The sequence below is a fragment of the Corvus kubaryi genome, unplaced genomic scaffold (assembly GCF_017639235.1).
Source record: "Corvus kubaryi isolate FWS band 111438036 unplaced genomic scaffold, C.kubaryi_AGA036_p1.0 37354, whole genome shotgun sequence".
NCBI classification, from domain to species: domain Eukaryota; kingdom Metazoa; phylum Chordata; class Aves; order Passeriformes; family Corvidae; genus Corvus; species Corvus kubaryi.
Genome location: NW_024581116.1, coordinates 17,101,240 through 17,125,482, shown reverse-complemented (window position 1 = coordinate 17,125,482; position 24,243 = coordinate 17,101,240). Strand labels below are relative to the sequence as shown.

Sequence of the window (24,243 nt, the reverse complement as noted above, 5' to 3'; positions counted from 1 at the left end):
TAAAGGTTCACATCACCCTCATGGTTTTTGTCAAAGGATGTATTTTAATCTGTTCACATACCAGCCCTACATTTCTGATGAAACAAGGTATTACGGTTCTAAGTACACATTCACAGAAAGGCCAGCAAGACAGAGCCAGATCTCTGTTCAGGGCTTTGTACTATGTTGCCCATATACAGAACTTGCTAATTCCATTCTGTGCATCTAATTTCTACACTTTACGAGTTTTTACTTTTCAGAAATTACCTTGCTATAAAGAAATAAAGTAAGCATAAGGTGTGAAAATAACCTGTACTACCAACTGAAATAAAAAAAGCCTTGAGCCATAAAGCAGTTCATAGAGAACACATTTCAGGAAGCGTCTTGGCATACAGTTTTGGAACAGTTTGAGTGCAATCACATGGCACATAAAGGACAACCAAGGGATCCGGCCCAGCAAGGGTTTAGGAAAGACAAGTCCTGCATGATCAATCTTATCTCCTTTTAGGACACGGTGACCCATCTAGTGGACGAGGGAAAGGCTGCAGATGTTGTATGCCCGGACTTCAGTAAAGCCTTTGTTACTGCTTCCCACAGCATTCTCCTGGAGAAGCTGGCAGCCCACAGCTTAGGCAGGTGCACTCTTTGCTGGATTAAAACTGGCTGGATGGCCAGGCCCAGAGAGTGCTGGCAGATGGAGCCATATCCAGTTGGTGGCTGGTCACTAGTGGGGTCAGTGTTGGGCCAGTCCTATTTAATACCTTTATCAATGATTTGGATGAGAAAATCAAGCGCACCCTAAGCAAGTTCACAGATGACACCAAGCTGGGCAAGAGTGTTGATCTGCTGGAGGGCAGGAAGGCTCTGCAAAGAGATCTGGACAGGCTGGATCAAGGGGCTGAGTCCATTTGTATGAGGTTCAACAAGGCCAGGTGCTGGGTCCTGCACTTGGGTCGCAACAATCCCCTGCAGTACTACAGGCTGGGGACAGAGTGGCTGGAAAGCTTCCTGGTGGAAAAGAACCTGGGGTGTTGGTGAGCCAGAGTGCGCCCAGGTGGCCAAGAAGGCCAATGGCATCCTGGCCTGTATCAACAATAGTGTGGCCAGTGGGACCAGGGCAGTGATTTTCCCCCCTGCACTCAGCACTGGTAAGGCCACATCTCAAATCCCGTGTTCAGTTCTGAGCCCCTCACTGCAAGAAGGACCTTGAGGGGCTGGAGTGAGTTCAGAGAAGGGCAACAGAGCTGGTGAAGGGTCTGGAGAATTAAGTCATATATGGAGCAACTGAGGGAGCTGGGGTTGTTTAGTCTGGAGAAAAGGAAGCTCAGGGGAGGCCTTACCACTCTCTACAACTGCCTGAAAGGAGATTGTAGCTAGGTGGGGGTCAGTCTCTTCTCCTAGGTAACATGCAACAGAACAAGAGGAAATGGCCTCAAGCTGTGTCAGGGGAGGTTCAGGTTGGACATCAGAAAGAGTTTCTTCACTGAAAGGGTGGGTAAGTATTGGAAAGGGCTGCCCAGGGATGTTGTGGAATCACCATGCCTGGAAGTATTCAAGAAATTACTGGATGTGGCATTCACTTTTATAGTTTGCTTGGCACAGTAGTGCTTAGCCAGAGGTTGGACTTGACGATCTTGGAGGTCTTTTCCAACCTTAATGATTCTATTCTATTCAAATAATGTTACAATTGCTCAGAAGAATCACACATCAGGCCCCTTTTACAATTGTCCATCATACAATTTTGCTGTCTCTACCCCAGACAGCCCAGGCTAAGTATAGGTATCACAAACATATACAAAACCAGACGGCAGCCAGTATTCTGGCAAAGCTTCCAGCTCAGCTGTCATCCTGGCTGATTCTCAGTGAGCTCAAATATAATCCCTTGAAGATGTCATTCCCACAGGAAGCTGAGGATCAGTTCACACAGGATTTCATGTTTGTTTGCATATGTGTATTCACTGTAGTTAATGTCATTTTACTGACTGCACTTAAAAATTGCCCTCCCCCCGAACCGTGTGAAATGAGATTATCCCTCAAACCATGAGACTGTTTCTGACAAAATACACATGAATCAAGACCCAGCAATTCTCCCACGTTCATGAGAACTACCGGTTTCAGAAAAGAAGCATCTAAATAATAAATCTTCACATCCTATTTTATCTTCATTATTCCTAACAGAAACAATGTATTGGCTACCTTTTTAGGTTTACGGTCCAGAATGACTGCAAAGTGATTATAAGCAAATCTTTTATGTCTCAGACAGAAATCAACTTTTTCCTTCAGAATCCTATGTTGTATCATGTTTCTAGGATAAATATGAAACTGTTTTGACTGAAACAAAATTACTGTCAGGATAAATGTGCAAACTAAAACAACAAAAAAGGACTCAATAATACTATTATCTACTGTGTAGTACTAAACCATCCAAGTCCAAATGAGGATTTGTGGTATATCTGTTACCAGCTTCTGACTGTCTGTGAAAAGACTAGATCTAATTTCAAGAAAGATCCTACTGCAACACCTTTCAGCCAGATGAATCTATTGAAGTAAATGGAGTCACATCAATCATTGAGAGAAAGATTGCAAGAGAATGAGGAAAAAACATCTTTTAGCTAAGAGCTCTCTAATAGGGAGTAGTTCCACAGCACAAAATGCAAGAATTACCTTTATTCGATACCCAGAGCAAAAGGAGGAAAAAAAATACTAGACAAAGTGTCAAAATTCTATTCTATAAACAAGCATCTGTCCACAAAGAATAGGTAATTATCATTGTGTGATAAATATATGAGGTCCCAACACTGACTAGAAATGCATGGGTGTAAGAATATGTGGACAATAAACATGCATTCCTTGAAGCTGAATAATTCTTACAACTAAGAAAGAGAAAACCAAATGTTGTCTCTAGAATAATAAACAAGCAAAAATCCCCATCTTGGGTATATTCTGAAACATAAGACATCTGGTATCTTTCTGTTTCACAGTGTATCAGTCATATTTCAGTGTTTTATATACGCTAGAATAAAAGTAGAGCATCTTATGTGGCACAGCTTCCAACCTTAGCAAAGGCAGCCAACACTCACTCACTAGTTACAATGCATTAAATCTTTACACTGGTGGGACTGACCACCAGTTTACACTGTCTGGATGCCTGAGTATCCAGTACTGGTATTACAGGACAAATCTTTCCAAATCCTTTAGCAACACTGCTAATACAAATATTATCTTGTGCCAACACACTGTCAGGAACGGTGATTCTGTCCACAGCAGTCTCAGAGAAGAAATAAAAAATGAGGAAAATGAGGTGTAAATATGAGATCATGAAAGACAAGTTGGAAAAGGGAAATAAGGATCTTAGTACTTCTGCTTAAATAGGGAGTGTGGAAACATCTCTTCTTTTCCTCTTAAACTTTCCCTCTCCCAGTCTTCAGTCTTTGGAAAGGTGTCTGGGGCACTCTTCTGGGAATTCCCTTTGTTTCTTCATCAAGTTTCTACCCAACAGGTAACTTCTTCTGAAAATGGCAAAATAGTGTTATACTTTAAGACGCATGGATTTTGTGGCACCCAGCTTTTGAGATCTAAATTCTGGGGCTTACCCAAATTTCCTTTCAACTGACAAGGCTAATAATGACATATGTTTCAGTATACTTAATTCTTCTGAGGAATACCTACAAAGTCGGTGGGAAAAAGCTTTGTAAGATCATATCCAAATTTCATAATGCTTTCTGTTTCATTTCTGTTACTTGGGGTTTTTTACATTTTAGTAAATACAAACAAATTTTTAACTTGTACTGGAAAAACAGATAAATATTCAGGCACAGTCTGAAGTAACAAATGTTTCCAGGGAAATTCACAAGGCAGTGGAAATGGAAAGAAAAATCCTACCTGGCAAAAAGCCAGCTAATTTTCTGCAATAGAAAAGCATACTAATTCCAGAACATAATATGAAAAAAGCTCTGATAAACATCCTGAATGCTTCATCCCCAGAAAAATGCCCTTCTGAATAATGACTGCTGTTGCTGTGTGATCATCTCCTTCTGCATATCCCTGTGAACAACTAGAACTCCAGGGGTTTTTTTGCCTTTGATGACTGATCTATCTTAGTGGCCGGTGGGAGTTTGCCCTTGCCTTCTGCAGAAGCTGGGTCAAGATCCAGAACAAACAATGGCAGACTGCTATCTGAACTTGTATGAACTTGGTGAAAAAGACCCTACCAAGTATAAGAGAAGGGGCAGTGAAATGAATTTAAGGGTAGTGTAGATTCTTTACCTGCAACATCAAGAAATACATTTTTGATTGATACTACAGGCCAGTTTTCTTCATATCAAAGCAGAAGCATTCAAATTAAGCTAGTATGTCCAACTTGGCAAACTTATCTGTTGTTTTAGTGAACAGGCCAAGGATTGACTAGACACTAGATCAGAGCTGGCAAAAATCCTCGTGGTTGTACTAGATTGATTTATGCTGACTGAGGATCTAATAATATATCATCGTCTAATAAGGTATACAAGAGGCAATGTGTTAAAACTTTTGATGGTTTTGTTTGCACTGAATCTATATTACTAACAGAAGAATTCAGAATTAATTCTGGCAACACCTAAAAACATTTATTTGCAAAACTTTTGGAACCAAGCCAGTCTGGCAGCGAATATTCAGAATAGATTTGAAAAATATTCTCCATGCAAATCTTTTACTAAAAAAAAAAAGTCCACGAAATTATTACTCTGTAAACCAGAAGAAATGCAAGCCCATTTCAATAGGTGCAAACTCTATTTTAGCAATTAGACATTAAAGAAAATACTTTTCAGATTAGCATAATCCTAAATTCAAGGGATTGTTACTAATTACATATATGTATCATTTCAGTGAGATTCTTTCTGATTTGAATTTAACACATCTAAAGCTGATCCCAAAATATTTTAGCTTTTAATCCATTATAAAAACATTGTATTGTTGCCTTTCCCTGGTCTTAAAATTAAGAGCCAGACACAGTTAAGGAAAAAAGGGGGTTTTACCTCGGTATTTATTTAAGGATCCTTAAGGTGCACCACTTCATCCAGGTGGAATGCGCTGAAATGCACCCACACAATAGATCGTGTATACAATTTATAGACCTTGCAGATTAGCATATCTATCAAAGATTCCCCAATGAGAAGCTTAAATGAATAGCGTGATATCCCCCCATCCCAAGGAATTCCCCCCTGGATGGGGCTATCTTACAGGATGCGTTCTAGAAAGGACCTTGGTTTCTCAGGATAGCGTGGGGCTTCCTGGCCTCCAACTGCGAGGCCTCCAGGATGTTTGGTCTCCTGGCTTAATGGATTATTAGGACTATGCTAAATTATTGGGTTTAAGGAATTACAAGTATGCATGCTAAAAGCACTGAGGATACATAAAAGCTATATAAAAGGGTATATAAAAGGTATATAAAAGAAAAGGCAAAAAATCATCATGTAATCAGTATAATGCCAGAGAAAGTAGGTGCTTCACACAGTTTGTCTTCTGATATTTCTAAGACATTTGCCACCATCCAATTTAAGAAGGAACATGTTGTTATTGCAAATAGACCAGCGTAATTTTGTTAATGTAAATAGTGTGCTCCCTTCATCTCTAGAATTTCTTAATTTTAAAATCCCAGTTGCAGTGATTCAACTAAAAATTTTGGAAATCAAACAGGTAAGAAGAAATATAGCACATGGTCAAGAATCAGAAAATATGCAGAAATCTTTGTTTCATGGTCCTTTAAGTCATTAAATTATCAGCAAATCTCTGTTGCTGGTTTTACAGTTTCCCCAGTTCTTAATTTGACTTCATATACTACACTTATGAATGATTTTTATATAGATTCTCCTCCCTGATTTCATGAGACAACTGCTCTTAAATGCATTTTCTTCAGTATGAGGGGGAAGACATAAAACTATTCTTTTCACAGATTACAGGTTTTTTTCTAATTAGCTATTTACTGTATTCACATGTTGATTTATAACTAATGTAATAGACATGTAACTGTGCAAAAATGCCAAGGGTAGGAATATTCAGAATTGTCCAGTTAGGATTGGCCCACTGTCAGGCTGATTTCTGCTTTTCTCCTGAACCAAACCTGTGATTCTCTGCCAAGATTAAAAGTCTGTCTTGGGAAGCAATTCTTACAAGTAATATAGCCCTTTATCCTTCATAATTCCTTAATGTTATCTCTGCTAGACCTGCATATAGAGAATGCATTTCAAAACCTAAAGTCACAAAAAGTAGCAGAAACCCAATATTTAAAATACATGGTTTGGCTCTTCAGCTGGTACAAACTTCACCTCACTGCAAATATTGATGCAAGAACCCGGTTACAATGCTCTTTGGTTCTCCAGTCCTCATGTCCAAGAACACAGAAATGGATTTTTTAGCTTATTCTCCTGTCATTGGATCTGATACAGCACAGAGATGGGAAAGCTACCGCTTCACACAAGTGGAACATTCCTGAAGGCAGATGTTTGCACAAGCAAAACCACGTGGCATCCAATGAGGCTTATGCTAAAGTTCACATTAAACGGAATTGTGGAGCTTTATGTGGGGATCCTCCAAGTGTTACTCCTACTTATGTTGCTCCTGCGCACAAAGCTGACACAGCTGCTACTCTTCACAGAATAGCATTTTACCTAAGGTGTAGAGACCTCCTCTTGACTTGGGATGGACTATTCCTGGAGAAATATTTCCTTGACCACAAATGTTTGTGAATGCAACAGCATTCATGGCTGGACAACAACACGATAGCACCATAGTAAGCTTATCTGTATAAAGTTCCTGATAAATGATGGTAAAATAAGTGACTTACTAAATGAAAAGGAAAAAAAGTTAGGACATTAAAATTCCTGATAAGAAAAAACTTTAAAACATTGATTTCTGTGTGATTATCATTGGGTGACTCCTTTTGCATACTTATGATATTAAGCAGCTTATTGCCACACATTATAATTCTCACAGCTTTGAGATTGGTTTGTGTGTCCTTAAAAAAGTTTCAAAAATATTTCTTGAAAACGTTATATTCACCAGAATGTGTGATTTTCAGCCTATTTTGGAAAGGAAATACTCCCAATAATATCAGTGTGCATCAGTCTGTAAAGTTTTTGCAAATCATTCCAAATTATACCAGGAATCAATAGGAAATCATACTGTTACATTATATGATTTAGAATTTTGAGAAAAATAATGAATAGGGAAAAGTGCCTGATATGCATTAATAGCCATACAGTGTAATTAATTACTCAATGAATGCAAATGAGTACAACAGATTTTGGCAACTAAAATGTTGTGAAATAGTTACAGGAACAGATAAACTCTCCAACGTATATCCTCTCAGGCAGATATACTGGGAAATGCCCCTCAACAATCAGGCTCGTTTTGGTTTAAGGTATTCACGTGGACAATTAAAGCTTGCATACTCTTAGACTGAGGCCAAGCAAGGCTTTGCTGGAATCCTTCAGCTGCCAGATGAACAGAGCCCCAGAACTTTCAGAAATTTTTCTTGCATCCTCTTGCAATAAAATGACCGCCAAGGTTAACTGTCAGATACTTGTAAGGAGCAGTAAATCTCACAGTAAGAAAGGTATTTCCCACTGTTTAGTATATAAAAAAACCTCTTGTTGGCATATATGTGAGAGGGAAAGACAAACCGTGCTTTGAAGCCTGAGCCCTTTTTCAAGACTTAACATCCTGAGTCTTTGCACCAAAAAACATTTGCAAAGAATTAATATGTGAATGGGAGCTAGCAATTCAGCAGTCATTAGGGAGACAATTATAGACCGCAGTTTGAGGCTTTCCAGGGCACAGCCAGCTTTATATATTAAAAGAACAAATCTATTAGCTTAATTTCTCCTGGTTTGGCTATGAATATAGCTCACAATTATTAGTTTATAGTTTCATTTGGGTGGTTTCTCTGATTTTTCTAAATATCTAAATAAAATTCCTCCAGCAATGTTTTCTGGCACACACCATTCCTGTTCCTGTATATGGAACACTTCCAAACTGGATTGCTTATGATATTCTCTTCCTGAAAGCTATATTTCATCAGAAACACCTGTGACTTTTAAATTCTTTCAGCATCTTGGTATTTAGAGAGTAGGATCTGATACTTAAACTGTACAAGCAGCAATCCTGCTGGTCCTCTAGGAAAAGAATTTTAAAAAGTAACCAAAACTGCGGACAGTACCATTTTTAATCAAGATAAAAATGCAATTAAAATAGAAAGAGTCTTGAGGATTGCTCCACTGAGCTTACAGAAACAAGAGTACCTATTTCTTTTTTTCTATACAACCCTTGTTTCCTCACCCAAGGAATGACATGCAATTTTTTCTCTTTTAGCTTGAGTGATAGAGCTTTCTGAAAACTTATTTTACTTGCCCTCATTTGGCAGAGAAATTCTCCAGATAAGGTTTTAATTTCTTTCTTAGAAGTAGTTTCAAATGTCATATAGCCTGTGATCACTACCCCAGATCAGAGAACATACATTTTATCTGACCTTAGGTAATAATTATTATGGTGATGGACAACGCACATGTGAAGACTCATCTTCTTCTTACTTACTGCAACATGCTTTCAAAAAAATTGTAAATATCAGATTGCACATGAGCTTTCATTCATATTCCTTTGTGTTGTTAGCTATAACTTATAGGTAAAAAAATAACTCCCTTCATCTCTGTTTTCACACATCTTTTAGAACATAGATGACAAAACAGAAAAAATATATGTGGATATTTTCACATCAATAGCACTTAACAACAGTGCTTATAAATAAAAGATCAGGAAGTAGGAAAATTAAAATTAAAAAGGCAAATGAAAAATTATAGAAGTGTAGCTGAGCTCTACACCATATAATAAGGAAACACAAACAATTCAACAGACTTACTCAACTTCTCACAGTATACAACCTCAAAATAAGAAATTATGTTTCCAAATTCATTCTTATGGCAAGTAGAACATCAGCTGTGATCTAGATCCTGTTTTCTTCCCTACCTGAAGTTGGAATAAGTATCTTGGGTATGAGATGAAATCATTCGCTCAATGAAATTGATCTAATCAATTATTAGAACCTTAAGATCAGTATTATGTAATTGATATGGAAATCATTGTCTGGGAAACTATTTAGACCAAAAATAATCCTAAAGTTTTAAGGATCAACGCTGTAGAAGATAGACAACAAGATAGAATATTGTTTGTTGTGTTTTTGAAAATCTTTGATCCATTCTATAGAGCAGAATGAGCAGCCATGCAAACAACAGCCCAATGAGTACAAGAATGTGATACTGACAGTACTTAAACACCCTTGAAATTTCAGCAAGTAATTGAAATCCCATTGTAAGAGATAAAGATATATTTGTTGTATAAGCAAAAATTAATGACAGTTTAAGTACAAAAATTCAGTTTGATCACTCTTGCTACATTAAATACAATAAAGTCCAAAGCAGTAATATACATAATTAGTGCTTTGAAAGGAGATATTTCCCAGAACTGAAAAGAATTATGAGCCAAGTCACCTGGCAGAAAAAATTTAAGCAGAAAAATCATATGTCAATTAGAAATTAACTATGGATATTTTGCTTCATGTCCAAAAGGTAATAAGCCTATAACCAACCAAACCAACCCAAAAAACAGTAAACAAAATAACAAGAGAGCTATAAAACTAGAGTGATATCTTGAAAATTCAAAAAACGAATACTAAAGAAACATAAATTAGAAGTTGGAAAATGGGAAGGAAAAGAATGTAAAACATTAAAACACAACAAGAATAAGGACAATGAGAAAGAACACTTCAGTACATTAGGATTAAAGTTGCATAGGTCTATTATTCTATGGCAATGGTACATCCATAAAATGATAGAGAAGATGCAAAAGAAGATGGTGAATATTGATTGTACGTGGAAGGAATCACAGTAATGCTTCAGAATGGACAGGCATAATACCATCAGAATGACAGTTCTAAAAACATAGTGCCATTGTTTGTCTTGGAATTTTAAAATCAAGTAAGATTAATCATATTGATTTTTTCAGTGATTTATCCAATAAAAAATTATATTTTTAACTGCACCTTTCATATCGCCTCATCCACCACCTTCTCAATCCCTTTGTGTTATTTTTCTCCTGTGAGTACTTTAATTTTCTATAGAGATCATCTTCTGCTAGTGGTGTCTCAAGTGTCATTTTAAGTGTCTAAAACAAAAAGGTTTTGGCTACTTCTGTGTTAACAAATCAAGCACTGCCAGGGAACATTCCTGGGCACTGGAACTTGAATATGTTAAACCCTTAGAACATTCTCTGGCACCATTGTTCCTGGGTCAGCAAGTGCTCTATCAAACAATTTCCAGGTATGGCCTGAATGTTAATGCAGTCCAGGAACTGATTGCAAAGGATGTACCACCTGCTTTGGTGTCTAAGATGACAATGGATTCTCTTCTCTGCCCCTTGGCCTCAGTGCCAGAGGATAGTCCCAGGTGCATAGTTGCCTTTTAAATATGTAGCCTTTTGTGTCAGATCAAATAAAGACACATTCAAAATTAATGTCTCAGATTCTTAGCCAATTAATGTCCTTTCACATTTTTGGCCACGTGTTTTAACTGTTCCCAGAGCAAAGTCACTTTAGCTGACTATTTTGAAGCTGCAATTTGGGCTTAATTACCCTTGTACTATAAACCCCAGTTTTCCGTCCATTTTTCATATTGTGATCCTGATAATATAAGTTTCCTGTAGACAGTTTTATTTGGTATAACATGTCCCTTGTAAAAATAAATACGTTTAGGTCAGAGTAGGTCTTGAATCTTTCTCAGTCTTTTTAATGTCTGCTTTTTTTTTTTTTTTTTCCACCTGGATTTTTAAGTTCTCAGCACTGCAAGAAAAATCTAGCAGCTTTATAAAGGACAGTATGAAAAAACCTTGAAACCTTTAGTTTTGTATGTTGTCTTTCAAGCTTAGAACGGTCTAGGCAGCACTTTTTCCAGATGAAGTCTCACATTTCATAGGTATGAAATAAGCATTTAAAGAACTCATGGCAACTTACCTGAATAACATTTAAAGTATAATCTTTGTGAACATGATCTATGACTGTCTAAAATTGGTGCCTGATTTCCCTGTTTAGAGGATGGACACACCTCTGTAAACGAGAAAAGAGACAGCCATTCTGCCCAGCAGAAGCACCTTCTGCAGCTCCAGTGGCATAAATCAAGCCCACCTCCCTCTTCAGGCCCTGGGTAATTTAGAAGTCTACGTTTGCCTTTAAAAGTTCACAGAACAAGAATGCAACCTATCCCTGGCTTTTTCTTGATAAGACCAAGTATTCACTGAGCTTTTTTTTCTTTGACCTAACAGATTCATGATTACAGAATTTCAGCAGCAAAGAAGAAATTTTAATTCTTGTCTCAATTTTGTTCAAAAGAGAAATCTTTAAGCACACAAATATGGAGTAGCTGGATGGAAGCTCCTTGCCTTCATTCTCTTTTGAAGGTAAAATGCTGAGCACAGAAGTAAGCCAGAAGTAAGACCAGCCCCTCTGCAGATGAATGGAGTGGAAAATATCTGTAAAAGGTTCTTGGAAACTCCCAAGCTATGTTAGAATATGCCGAGTTAATATTGATGCCCAGAATTTTAGGACATCTTGAAGTTAAGACTTAAGATTCCTGTCTGAAACACAGATGATTTTAGGCATTCAAATTCTTACTTGGGAAGGAAGGGACCTTAGGACTACAGCTATAGTACTCAATTAAAAATGCCCAGGAACTGCTTTCGGCACTGAGGCAACCAGTTTGTGTCATTAATAATAAATGGTTTTACCCTGCTGAAGCAGGAAGGCTTCACCCAAACTGTAAACTGGATCTTTATAGCACTGTTTAATTTATTTCTATAGATGTTTTAGGTAACATGGATCTCATCCAGAATTAGCACAGTTCCATATCTGAAGCAGTCTTCAGCAAAGTACTGTATTTTATCAGCTGTTTTTCTTTTCTGTTTTCCTCCACAAATGCCTAGATTTTTCTGTGTGTGATTAGTGGAGTCTGTGCTCATTAACTGGTTCTAGGGTTGTATGATCACTGTTGTTAGAAAAAATAAGATTTACATTATCCACAGTGCATACTTTTTCCAGTTTTCCAAGAAGTAGTCATCTTAACACACCTACAGTCTTCTATTACCCTGGATCATCATTTGCAGCTATTAATGATATAAGACAAAGTTGGATATGGGGATTAAAACAAGTTATTTCCTTTGGAGACTTATGTTACTACTTCTGCTTAACATTATGTTTGCTCCAATGCTATTCATTTACTGTCTGCTAAACTGAAAAATCCAGATCTTCCTTCCATTCCAGCTCACAATTTTAGCAGAATTTCTATCTTCTCTAAACACTGTGTTCTGTTTCATTTCTGCAGGATTTTAGTTAAGAGAGATTCCCATATGTTTTATGGGTTGTGAAGAGTGAACACATTTTACAAGATTCAAACATGACATTACTGAAGCCAAATAGTTTAGCTGTTTTCCAATGTATTGGACCTTTTTATGAATAGTAAAATTATCCAGGGGAGAGAAAATAGTCACAGAACTTTTCTTTGATATATAAGTCCTCAGGTTTTAGGTATGAACCAGCTTCCAACTGCTGAAGGAGAAAGAACTTCCCCATAGGCAGCTGTCTGTTACACCAAGCTGAAACATCTGCTTCCAACCACTGCTGGACAGAAAAACACACATAGTTCTCTGACAATAATTAACATCTTTTATTGTTTTCACCATTAGTAGCATTCTTCGCAAACATTTCCCACAATTACTCACAGTCCTAATATAGTGAATTTGCCAGTGTCATGCCCATGGTTTATTATCATCTTTTGTCAGGTATGCCTGTGCAAATGAATGCATATCGAAAAAAGATGGGAAACAAATAGGTTTATGCATCCAAGTCAGAAACTCAATTATAAGAAATCCATTCAGCCAACAGGGGAAAAAATAAATCCAGATAAACTGCACAAACTTTGCAAGTAAAGCAATAGTGCCTGACTTCTGGATTTCTCTGTCTGACTGCCAAATGAAAAAGTAGAGTCAAAGAGTAAAATATCCTGTCCTGTCAAAACTTAACTGAGAATACACCAATGTTCAAACAGTAAAATTTTCGAGGAAAACTGGAATCCCACTGTATGTTTTCCTCAGAGAGGCAAAGCAGATTGGACTCATGCATGTGACTAATTACAATGACCTGCCAGGAGTCCACACCACCATGACCCAAAAATGAATGCATAAAGGATAGCAATGTTATAAAACAGGCAGTGAAGAAAGTCTGAAGGAAGGCAGAATTTAATAGGGAGCCAGTAAATTAGCTGTCAGGCTGGAGAAAACAAGACAGGAAAAGGAGTAGCTCAACGGGAGACAGAATGTTCAGGGGCTCATAATAGAACAGCTGGAACAGAAGAGCTTTCTCCTATGGTGGCTATTTCTTCCCATTTCTATTTTATTCTGGGATCTTGGGAGAAAAAACAGACTCAGTATGTGACTTCCCTTTACTTTGTTCAGGAATTCACTGGAACATGAGGCTTCAGATTACATTAATGTCATCTAAGACAAATAAATTAGAAGTTACATCAGCAAAGATCCTTGCTGGTGAAGTGCTCTCTAACATGACCTAGCAAGCCGGCCATGTTTTGTCCAAGTGTGAACATGCACAGCACTCACTTAGTTTTGAATATCCATTAAAACAGCGGTTTAAAAAAGAGCTCTCCCAACAGGAAACAGGCAAAATTGTCTAAAGCTTTGAACACGGGAAGAGCACATTTTGTTTCCAGTTCTGCCAGTGAACTGCTGTTCTTTCTCCATCTGTCAAGTTTCTCAGGTCATGCCTGACAGTAATGAAGTGTCATGTCAGATATAAATACACCATAAACTTGATAAAGAGGCTTGATAAAAAAATGCTATTAATTTTAATTAAGGGTGCTGAATTAACTAAATAGCCGCTGTTGCCATGGACTTTTGGTTTTTTCTTAATTAAAGAAACCCAATAGCTTCAATTACTTCCTATCCTTCTCCTTTTTCTTCTGTCTCTTTATTGCCTAATTAAACGTGGTGTGAATGCAATAGTAAAGAAATTACAGTAACATTGCATGCTGTTTAGAATTAAAAAAGTTTGGTTGGTAGATACCTCTGGAGGCTGTCTAGTCAAAGCCCTGTCTCAGGGCCAGCTACCTAGCCAGGTCAGGGTGTTCAGGGCCCTGTAAAGTTGAGCTTCTACTGTTTCAAGAATGAAGATCCCCATAGCCTTTCTTCTCCAGTGCTTAACCAATGTCACAATGAAATGTTTATCTCCATATCCAGCTGGAGCTGCTCTTGCTGTAGCTTGTGGCCGTTGCCTCCTTTCACTGACCCTCACAAAATCACAGAATACTTAGAGCTGGAAGTGACCTTTGGAGATTAACCTATATTATTTGTGTAGGGGTTGATTCCACCTATCAGAGGGATCCAGCCATTCAGGTACTTCTGAAAGGATCTCCTTTTTGACACCCTGCTGCCATCCAGTAGGGCCCAGGTGTTCCCAAGTTCCTGTATGACCTCTGTCATTCTGCTGCAGATGTCTGAGCTAGGCTGGGGCATTTCAAATGACACTCAGGAATCACTGTACTGATTGCTGATTAAGTAAATAATCCTCAAATATTCGTAAGTCACACTGAACCATATTTTCACTGTCTGTAGTGGAAGTTTCAGTGCTTCAAATGCCTGTAGATGCATCTAAGTATCTAATGCCCCCAAGCATCTAAGTGGAGGTGTCTTTTGTGCCATCAGTGTCTGGGCTACTCTAAAGTGGAGTGACAGAACTGGCACTGCAAACATTACCTGTGATAATCTGGCATCAGTGACAGTGGCTTTAGCCACCTTCTGCTAACAAAAGTGGTTCTAAAAATAGGCTTTCAACAGAATCATTGAGCAATATTAGAGATATTGTCTGGGAAAAAATACTATGCAATTCATCAGAAATGAATGTCAAGTTCTGTACATAAGAGCGATCAGCTGTATAATGACAGGCTGAATAATTATGATCTTTGGTACTATAGAAAGGGGTCTCTAAAATACAGTGAGTCATGAAAATGATTCCGTGTTAGGCTGCTACAAAAAAGCGGAACATACCATACTCAGAGAGATAAACAATAGTTTTTTTTCTCAAAACACGTGACGTAACTTGTCAGTAGCACGACCTCAGGGGGAGCACCATGTCCATTTTTGGGCAGTGCAGATCAAGAAGAATGTGGGTCAGTCCAGACAAGCAACAGAAATGACTGAAGGTCTTAAAAACGTGGCCCATAAATGCTGAAGGAATTAGGACTGGGCAATCCATAGGGCTGAGAGAAGAAAACTTGGCATGACTTAATCTTTTGGCCACTATGATTTATTTCTCCCATGCATGTGTATCAGGAGCAAGGTCCATGCAGCCAGTTCAGCCATCACTACTGCTTAGCTCACCCTCATGAGCTAGGCTTTTGGCAGCACAAGGCTCTCAGGAAATATGGAGCTACTGCCAAAGACTGAGGACTGTCCAATCTTGTAGCTTTTTTTCCTTATACTGTGCATCAGCTTGTGTTTGTACAAAGAGTGTTTACACCACATCAAGAGCTGAGTCAGAGGCAAGCTACACAAATCATTTTGTGATGAAGTTTGACATATTTCTGTTTCTTTAAAGGCAGAATCCAAATGTAACTATCAGCTGAGAGTTAAGTAGTGCTGTGGGGTTGTGCACAAAAAAATGGAAAAGGAAAGGGAAGGGAAGGAGAAGGGAAGGGGAAGGGGAGGGGAGGGGAGGGGAGGGGGAGGGGGAGGGGAGGGAACGGAAGGGAAAGGGAAAAGGAAAAGGGAAGGGAAGGGGAAAGGAAGGGGAAGGGGAGGGGAGGGGCAGGGGGAGGAGAAAAGGGAAAGGGAAAGGGAAAGGGAAAGGGAAAGGGAAAGGGAAAGGGAAAGGGAAAGAAATCCATCGATTAAAACCTGATGCCAGGGATTAGCAAGGGCCAGCTGCTGCCTGAGGGCAGTGAGGGTGAAGGTGATCCAGGGCAAGTCATGCCCTCACCAAGCAGGTACAGTCCTACAGGGCTGAGCAAGGAGGGCAGAAGCTTGGGCTGGTAGCAGGGTCTGTCAACAGCCCCAGATCCAGGTCCACAACTGATGCCAAGGATCCCATCAATGGCAAAAAATGATGAAAATAGCAACAGACACATAACAGTTTGGGCAGGGACAGAGAGGCTGTGGCCAAGCTTAAATGGTGTCCTGGCCCTACAGGCAGGGCTGTGGAAGGCCAGGCAGGATTACCAAGGTCTATCAGTTCTCAAATGGCTCTGGAAGGTTTCAAAGGAATAAAAAAAATTACATATTCTTGATTTAACACACATTGGACTTATTTTAAGAGTAGCTGTACTTAAAAATAATTGATGCTACACAGCACTTTAAAGTCCAAAGGAAGATGGATTAAATTCAATAAATACAATTATTTGTTCACTACTATTGAATTCAAATATAGACATTTCTACCAACAGAAAAATGTATAATATATTTTCTAGTAAATATGGGCTGAAAGAAAGATTTTTAGCCTTGACTTATGCTTGGAGTTTAAGTTTACCAAAATTACATCTTGGGTTGATGGTGATGCCATGAAGATTTTTGCCTTTTCTTTTATACCCCTGTTATACCTTTTTACAACTTCTGTATTCCTAGTGCTTTTTGCCTACATTCTTGGACTTGTTTGTCAAGCTAAGAGACTAAACATTTTAGAAGCTTCGTAGCTAGGGATCAGTGTGCCCCAGACCCCAAGGTCCTCTCCAGAACATATTCTGTAAACCAAGATAGAACCATCCAGGGGAAGGTTCCTTGGGGAGGGGGGCTCACTTGAGCCTCTTATTGGGGAGTCTTTGATAGATATGCTAATTAGTAAAACCTATAATGTTATACCCAATGTTGGGGGGGAGGAAGAGAGACAGAGACACAGAGATAGACTCAGTGGGGTGCATCTCGATGCATATGACCTGGACGTGTACACCTAAGGATCCTTAAAAATAAATACCAAGGTAAAATCCCTTTTCCCCTTCTAACCGTGTATGCCTCTTGATTTTAAGACCAGGAAAAGGCATCAGTTGCTGGCACCCCAGATGGGACTGATGCCTTTTCACTCACCTCTTTCCATGCTTCTGCCTTTCCATGCTGGGTCCTAAAGTCCTGGTCACAGTCTTAGATTGTTGCTCCGGCCCCTCTGTAATTTGCCAGCAAAGAGAGGGGCAAAGAGCGATGTGTTCCAACCCAAGACTGCAAGTTTCAAGGTCTTTAGGGTCCCTTAGTGGTCGCCAGCAACTGATGCCTTTTCCTGGTCTTAAGAGGCATACACGGTTAGAAGGGGAAAAGGGATTTTACCTTGGTATTTATTTTTAAGGATCCTTAGGTGTACAGATCTAGGTCATATGCATTGAGATGCACCCCACTGAGTCTATCTCTGTGTCTCTGTGTCTCTCTTCTTTTCCCCCCCAACACTGGGTATAACATTATAGGTTTTACTAATTAGCATATCTATCAAAGACTCCCCAGTGAGAGGCTCAAGTGAGCCCCCCTCCCCAAGGAACCTTCCCCTGGATGGTTCTATCTTGGTTTACAGAATATGTTCTGGAGAGGACCTTGGGGTCTGGGGCACACTGATCCCTAGCTACGAAGTTTCTAAAATGTTTAGTCTCTTAGCTTGACAAACAAGTCCAAGAATGTAGGCAAAAAGCACTAGGAATACAGAAGTTGTAAAAAGGTATAACAGGGGTATAAAAGAAAAGGCAAAAATCTTCATGGCATCAATGGCAGAACCAACCGTGCCAAAATCTTCCCTAATACTTATGTGGTTTTGGAAAAAAATCTCATGAAATCTCCTGAGAATTGTTTTTTGAGAATCTTGGCTGTATCTCAAATGGGAAACAGGCTCTTCCAGCTTTGGGATTTTACTGGAAACCATAAGCAAAGGAATAATGTTGAAGCTGGGAATTCAAATGTTTCCCTGCCCCTCTTGGCCAGAGATTAGATGAGCTGGATGTGACATACTAGTTTCAATCCATCTGTTCTTTCAGGCACTAACAGATACATAACTCATTTCACTGACAGCAAACGCTCTGAATAATTTGTATTACTTGCATTCTGCAATATCCTTGGTGATCCGTTCTCCTTCCCCACTTCCCCCACAGACACAGACTTCGCTATTCATCATGTGCTCCTTACCTCATTGTACTATGAGACAGCTGTGCTCTCATGGATTGCTTTAGACCGTTTGGCTGCAAAAGCTGGCTGGCAATCCTGTACAGCTGTAACCTTGGCCGGCTAACTTTCTAATGAAAGCCATGCCACAGTGGGTACCAAGGGGAAAACAAATACCCTTTTGTCCATGGAAAGTCTGGCAGGGAAGCAGAACCACTTTTGTTTCAATAACAAATTTCCTTTGACTGCAGCCCTCCCTTTGATTTTTTCACAGTTAGTCAAATTGACAGAATAGCCAAGGGTAGGAGGAGACCTACAGTACTTTGGGCTACAGCTGCCAATTATTTGAAACAAAAAATCTATGGACAATTAGTAATGAAACTGCTAAATCAATTCTTAGAGTGCTGCCTTAATGGGAAGTGGTTTCATTCCTCAAACTGGTTTCGTATGCACACACATTCAGTAGAAAAGCCTGGAGCAGCAAGGAATGTCTGGCATTTCTGCTGTCAGTGTGCATGTACATTGGAGTTCGCTATTTTTAGAAGTCCATCACATCCAAGTATGCATGAATTCTCACGTAACCTCATAGCATGAACAGCTCACAGGAGTCAGGGATGTGAGGCTGTATCAGATTAAGCACACAACTTGGTTGCTGCTGAGTGTTTTTCACACAAACATTTGCTGCATATTCCAGTCCAGGGGCAAATGATAATGTAAGATTTAAATGGAGAAGAGAAGTAGGAAGGGCTATGGTAGCTGGGGTATAGCATATCTTTGCAGGGCAGAGTTAAATTCATTAACCTGGAGATGGCATGGGGAAAGCTCGATGTTCAGTGCATTTTAGACAGCCATATGTCTTTTGCATGTGGCTCTAAGAAAATGTTTCTTTCTTAGGGGAAATTTTCTGTCTGCTGGGTCTACTGTAGTTTTTTGACCCATGCCCAGAAATGAAGCCTTATTTCTTCTCTCTTGGCCAGACCATCTGACAAACAGCCTTTAAGTGCATTCACAGTAGAAGTAAAACAGGGTCAGCTTTACAAAGAAAGCCCAGGGAAGGTCATCTTTTGAGAATGTCTGGTTTGAGACATAGCTGTTCATGTAAGAGAAAGGGGCAAATTTGAACTGGAACTTTCCAGAGCTTTTTCAATTTCCCTTTATTTCCAAAAAGAATAAGGATACTATTTATTACAATGCCAAAGCCCAGTAAACGTAAGGAAAACATTTAAGAAAATATCCCAGTGTTAGGAATAGAGGTTTTACTGGTTCAGCCACAGAACAATTTTACAAGCTTCCACTTAAAGAGGGCACTGTTTTAAAGATAGGGCAAGGATCTCTAAACTGAGTGGTTTTAGATCCCTGAAATTTTGCAAGCCAAGCAGAGGACAGTTTAAAGTCTCTGCTCTAGCACCAAAACATCCAAAATCACTTGACATGTAAATGATTAGGTGCACTGAAAAAATAAACAGGACAATATTCCACCAGGGTACTTCTTAAAAAACCTACATTTTTTTAGTAAAATAGGGCAGAAATAAATGTGAACCATGGTTCAAGTATTTTTGAATTTTTTTTCATTGAAGTGCTTAATCAACTCTCAGTATTTAATTTAATCACCAAAGCTTGGGCCTAAAGCCCTTTGCTGAGGGAAATCCAAGTTTAGAACATAAATACAACATTCCTGCATAATGCAGCTTTGATCTAATGAATAATAACATGGAAGGATTCTTGTTCTATTACTCCCACAACACAAATGAAATGGCCTTTGTGTTAACTTTCTCTAGTCTCGATTACATCTGTACGTCATTTAGGTCTAAGAGAGTAAGACAAAAGTAGTTATAATTCTGTTGGCTTAAGAGAAATCTCTGCTTTTGGACACAGATGTTTTAAAAGGGTTAAAAAAGTCAATTTTAATTGACTTTTCCCCCCCGTTTTTATTTTAAGTTTCTTTTAAAAAACAGAATGAAGAAATGGAAAAAAAATGAGCTAATGAGATGACTAGTGCTACTTGTTGTTTCTTATGAGCTTGTCCAGAGTTCATAATGTTAATTTCCTTAAGAGAGGAGATAAAGTCTTACATAAATAAAGATAGCATAGTGTCGTGCTACTGGAATTGTGCAGGCTTAAGTCAGCCTGTAAAAATGTTGTGTATGAATACACTGAATGTCTTTCTAGTCCCTATGGTAACCAAAAGAACAATCAGTTGCTCTGAGGACAAGTGGAAAAGAAATCCTATGAGAAAAACAGACCCTTTCTGACTAGAGCAAGGAAAGGGCATGATCTCTGCAGCCTCCCAGAAGTAATGTACACTGTCATTATAACTTCAAGTATGCAAACAAAGATCCAAGTATCACAAAGAGGATGAAAAATAAAGAGCTGGCACGAGGTTCTGTGGTTTTATGATCAGGCTTGAGGTGCAGAGGTAATTTTCAGCCTGTAATTATTATTTCCTTGCTACTGCCAAGGCTTCCATAGACGAATCTCTCCTCTTTCAGGGTTTCTAATTGGATATCCTCTGAACAAAGTCCCACAGCTCATTTTGCTCAGCACCCAACATCAGTCATCTTTAGAGGAGCATCCAAGCCACTGCCAGGCATAAGTAGGATTTCCTTACTCCAGGGCAGAAGTACCTATTACCACGAGCATAAGATATCTGTGTAGCGTTCCCACCAGAACTCACTAAGCTGAGTTTCTTGTCACAGCATAATCTTATGCAAATTTTCATAGAGAAAAATATTAATTGTTCATAATGTTGAATATATAAGAGATTGGCTTGGTATACTGAAGATACGTAATCTTGGTTTTGCTATAGAGATCTCAGAGAGCAGGAAGGAAACAGTCCTGAGGAACACGAGAGAAAGGAAGAGAATCTGGAGCATGAATTTGCAGCAGAGAATTGGAGGAACTAGCTGGGGAAGATGAACACCTGGCAGAGTAATTGAAGTTCATAACATGATTTAACTTTTGAACATCAAATTTGTACCAAACATTTAAAATAATGTACGTAAAATACACTTTCTAAAAACGTATCTATGCACCAAAATATATAAAAATGTCACTAGAATACAACTGTGTTAAAAACTGTAACAGCAAACAGTTCATAGCCATGACTGATTTTAGTCATTGTCTAAATCACTAACAGAACATCCCACAATGCTCAAAGTAGCCAAACAGTGTTTTCTACCAAATGATTGCTTAAAAATATTTTCTTTCATCTCACTCTAAAGCTTGAAGAGTTCTCTTGGGCGGCACGCCAGAGACATGACTGCCTCTGAAAGGGACCCTTTATGTTGTGTCTCTGACCTAGGAAACAATGTCTCTAAATGCAAATTTAGAAATTCTTCGCCTCATCATTCTCAGCAGGCATTGTGTTTTGAAATCTCTCTCTCCCATTACTTGAAAAGGAAGAAGAAAAAATTCAACACATTTAGTGTACTACATAGAGAAAAACGTATTTTTCATTCCTGCACATTGCTTCCAGAATTTTAGCAATAAATGTAACTGAACCACCAAAGCTTCTGAGACCAGAGGGGAAGCACGATCTCCTCCTTCTGCCCTAGGTAAGGGAAACTGTTTTCTTGGCAGTTTTTGCATGGCACCTCCTAGGCAGAAATATGTGTACATTTGCTCGTTTTTGGAATTCCATATGGTTAAATTGGAATTCCACCGTATGTGGAATGATCTGGACAGAGTTCTAGGACACATGGAGCCCACTGGATGTGATGCACGGACTGACCTCTCAGAGCTGAAGTGTACATCTGCACTAGGTCTGGTCCATCCAAAACATGACCTTTCAGTGAACCATAAGCACAATACAGTTAATACAGCAGTCTCAATATACATCATGCATTACTGGTCTTCACTGTAGTAATTATCGTTAGTGGCTAATAAAAGACAAATCATGCTCACAGGTCCCTGTAATCCTCAAATTCATGCATGTCCATCTGGTAAAGAAATCAGCGTATTGATAGTATGTACCAATTTACTTTACAAATCTAGAAATGATATTTTTCATCTCTTATATCTTATGAGGCAGAAATTTTTACCATTATTGTTGTCTGTCTTCTCCTGATGCAGGGAGCCCAAATCCCTCATGCCTTTTTACTGCATTTATTTACTTTCCAACACCCCTTCTCTCTCCCTGGAGAACATAAGAGTCAGAAAAGTGATGAGATGGTGTTAGCAGCAGCAGGAAGAAGATGGATGCAAGATCCAGGTTGGACAAAACTGCAAAGCAAGAACATTTGTACTCACCTTTTTATATCCTGTCCCCTTTGTCAAGACACATCTTTTGCTGCTCTTAGGCATATGCTTCAAACATCCCTAACAGTATGAGGTCAGTCAGTGTACCTTAAAAAAATCAGTGAAAGTGCCTAGGTCTGCAGAGTCCTGGGGAAAAGAATAGTGCCACTTCAATCACACGAGTGCATCATTAATCACATAGTGAAAAAGTTCTGGGTTTACAAAGTTGTGGTTTTTCTCCAGTCACACTGGATTTTATCATCCACCAAACTGTTGGTAGAGCATGACAAAAGAAGAGAAAGAACAAGATCTTTGGATTAACAGACCTCACTGTCAGTCAATGTGAGGACTGCAAATATTGATAACATCCTGGGCTGGGCATCCAATTCAGGTATCCAAGTGAAGAGCTGTTTTTCAGTCCTGCATGTGCTGAGGGAGAGCCTTAAGGAAGTTGTACAAAGGCAGACTGAAGATCATTGCTCTTCCCTGCCACACATTTCTTGGCCAAAAATAGGAGGGCAATTAATGAACACTATAAATAAAGAAAAATAAATACAAAAAGATGAAAAGAGGTTACAATAAAGCAGAAATTGGAAACTTGCATAAGTCAAAAAACAAGCAGCAGTCTAAATAGAGACAGGCTGACATCAGTTCAAGCTATGGGACTTAAAATAATTTAGGGCAGTCACCTTTAAAAAGAAGTCATAAAAACGCCTTGGTTATATCAACAACGTAAACCTTTCTACAGAGTAAAATCTCTGTTGTTTGTGGCTCTTTTCCCATTTTCTCTGTTTTTTTCTTGCATCTTGCATTTCCCTCAGGTCCTATCCCTCACAGATAAATTTTCCCCATGCTCAGAAAGGTATTATTTAGAATACCTAAACCCAGGTTTTTAAAAATTATATTGATAAGCAATAGTATTTTTCTGGGTCTTTTACAAAGGGTGACATTTAAAAATAATACTAAGTTAATGCAACACTAATTTTTGCACAGTTATTTTTACTGTATTATGTCTCAAAATAACAGCAAGGCAGTTAAAAGTATAGACACTGCTGAAGAGATAAAAATGCTTTAACTTTGCCATCTATAAAGATGAACAATCAAGAAAAACTAATGCATGAAAATGATGTTACCATAAAATGGCCCAGAATTGTTATGGTGAACACTTATTGCTGTTTAAATGCGGATAAAAATATTGTTTAAAAGTATTTTAAAAAAACTTTTTGTAAAATGCCTTGTCACAGAAAACATAAATGGTATTGGCTATGTGCCAGGTAGAAACAAGCTAAAATATCCATGGGGTCATAATGATTTTCCAGAAACTCGTTGAAACAGTGAAGTGTGTCACAAGGAGGATTTTCCTGATTAAACAATGTACAAATAGCTTCAATAAAGTAAGCAAAGGAATTAATTCTGGGAGAAGGGATCTACTCTGAGTTATTGAGAAGTTGCTCTCTCCTCATGTATCACTGTTTGTTGAGCTTTTGATGGGATACCATTCCTTCTTGGGCCAGGGTAGAAGAGCAGAGGAGGCTGCTGTTCTGCTAAGTTCTTTACTTCATAGTCTCATAGCTTTCTTGAAGGCAGAGTTCAAGGGGGTTACATGATAAAGCCAAGCAGCAACAGCAAACAGCAGGCAAAAACCAGCTTCTTCTTCTAATTATAGTTTCCGCGATATATTTATTTTCTTACAGAAGTGTGGATTATATTTGTTAATTGACCAATAAGATTAACACGTGATTCTAGTTTTCCCTTTCTTAACCTATCTTGGTCTAATTCTAACAGTTGTAAGTCTTACACAAGTGCTACATAGGTATTACA

At 38.7% G+C, this 24,243-nt stretch overlaps 1 long non-coding RNA gene across 1 annotated transcript; it reads left to right on the top strand.

Annotated features, from left to right (window-relative positions):
- The first annotated feature begins 882 nt into the window (after positions 1–882).
- On the top strand, positions 883–22,896 carry LOC121667023. The gene is made up of 3 exons (XR_006016887.1): positions 883–1,009; positions 15,252–15,263; positions 22,884–22,896. It is a non-coding gene; the product is annotated as an uncharacterized LOC121667023 (long non-coding RNA).
- The last annotated feature ends 1,347 nt before the right edge of the window (positions 22,897–24,243 follow it).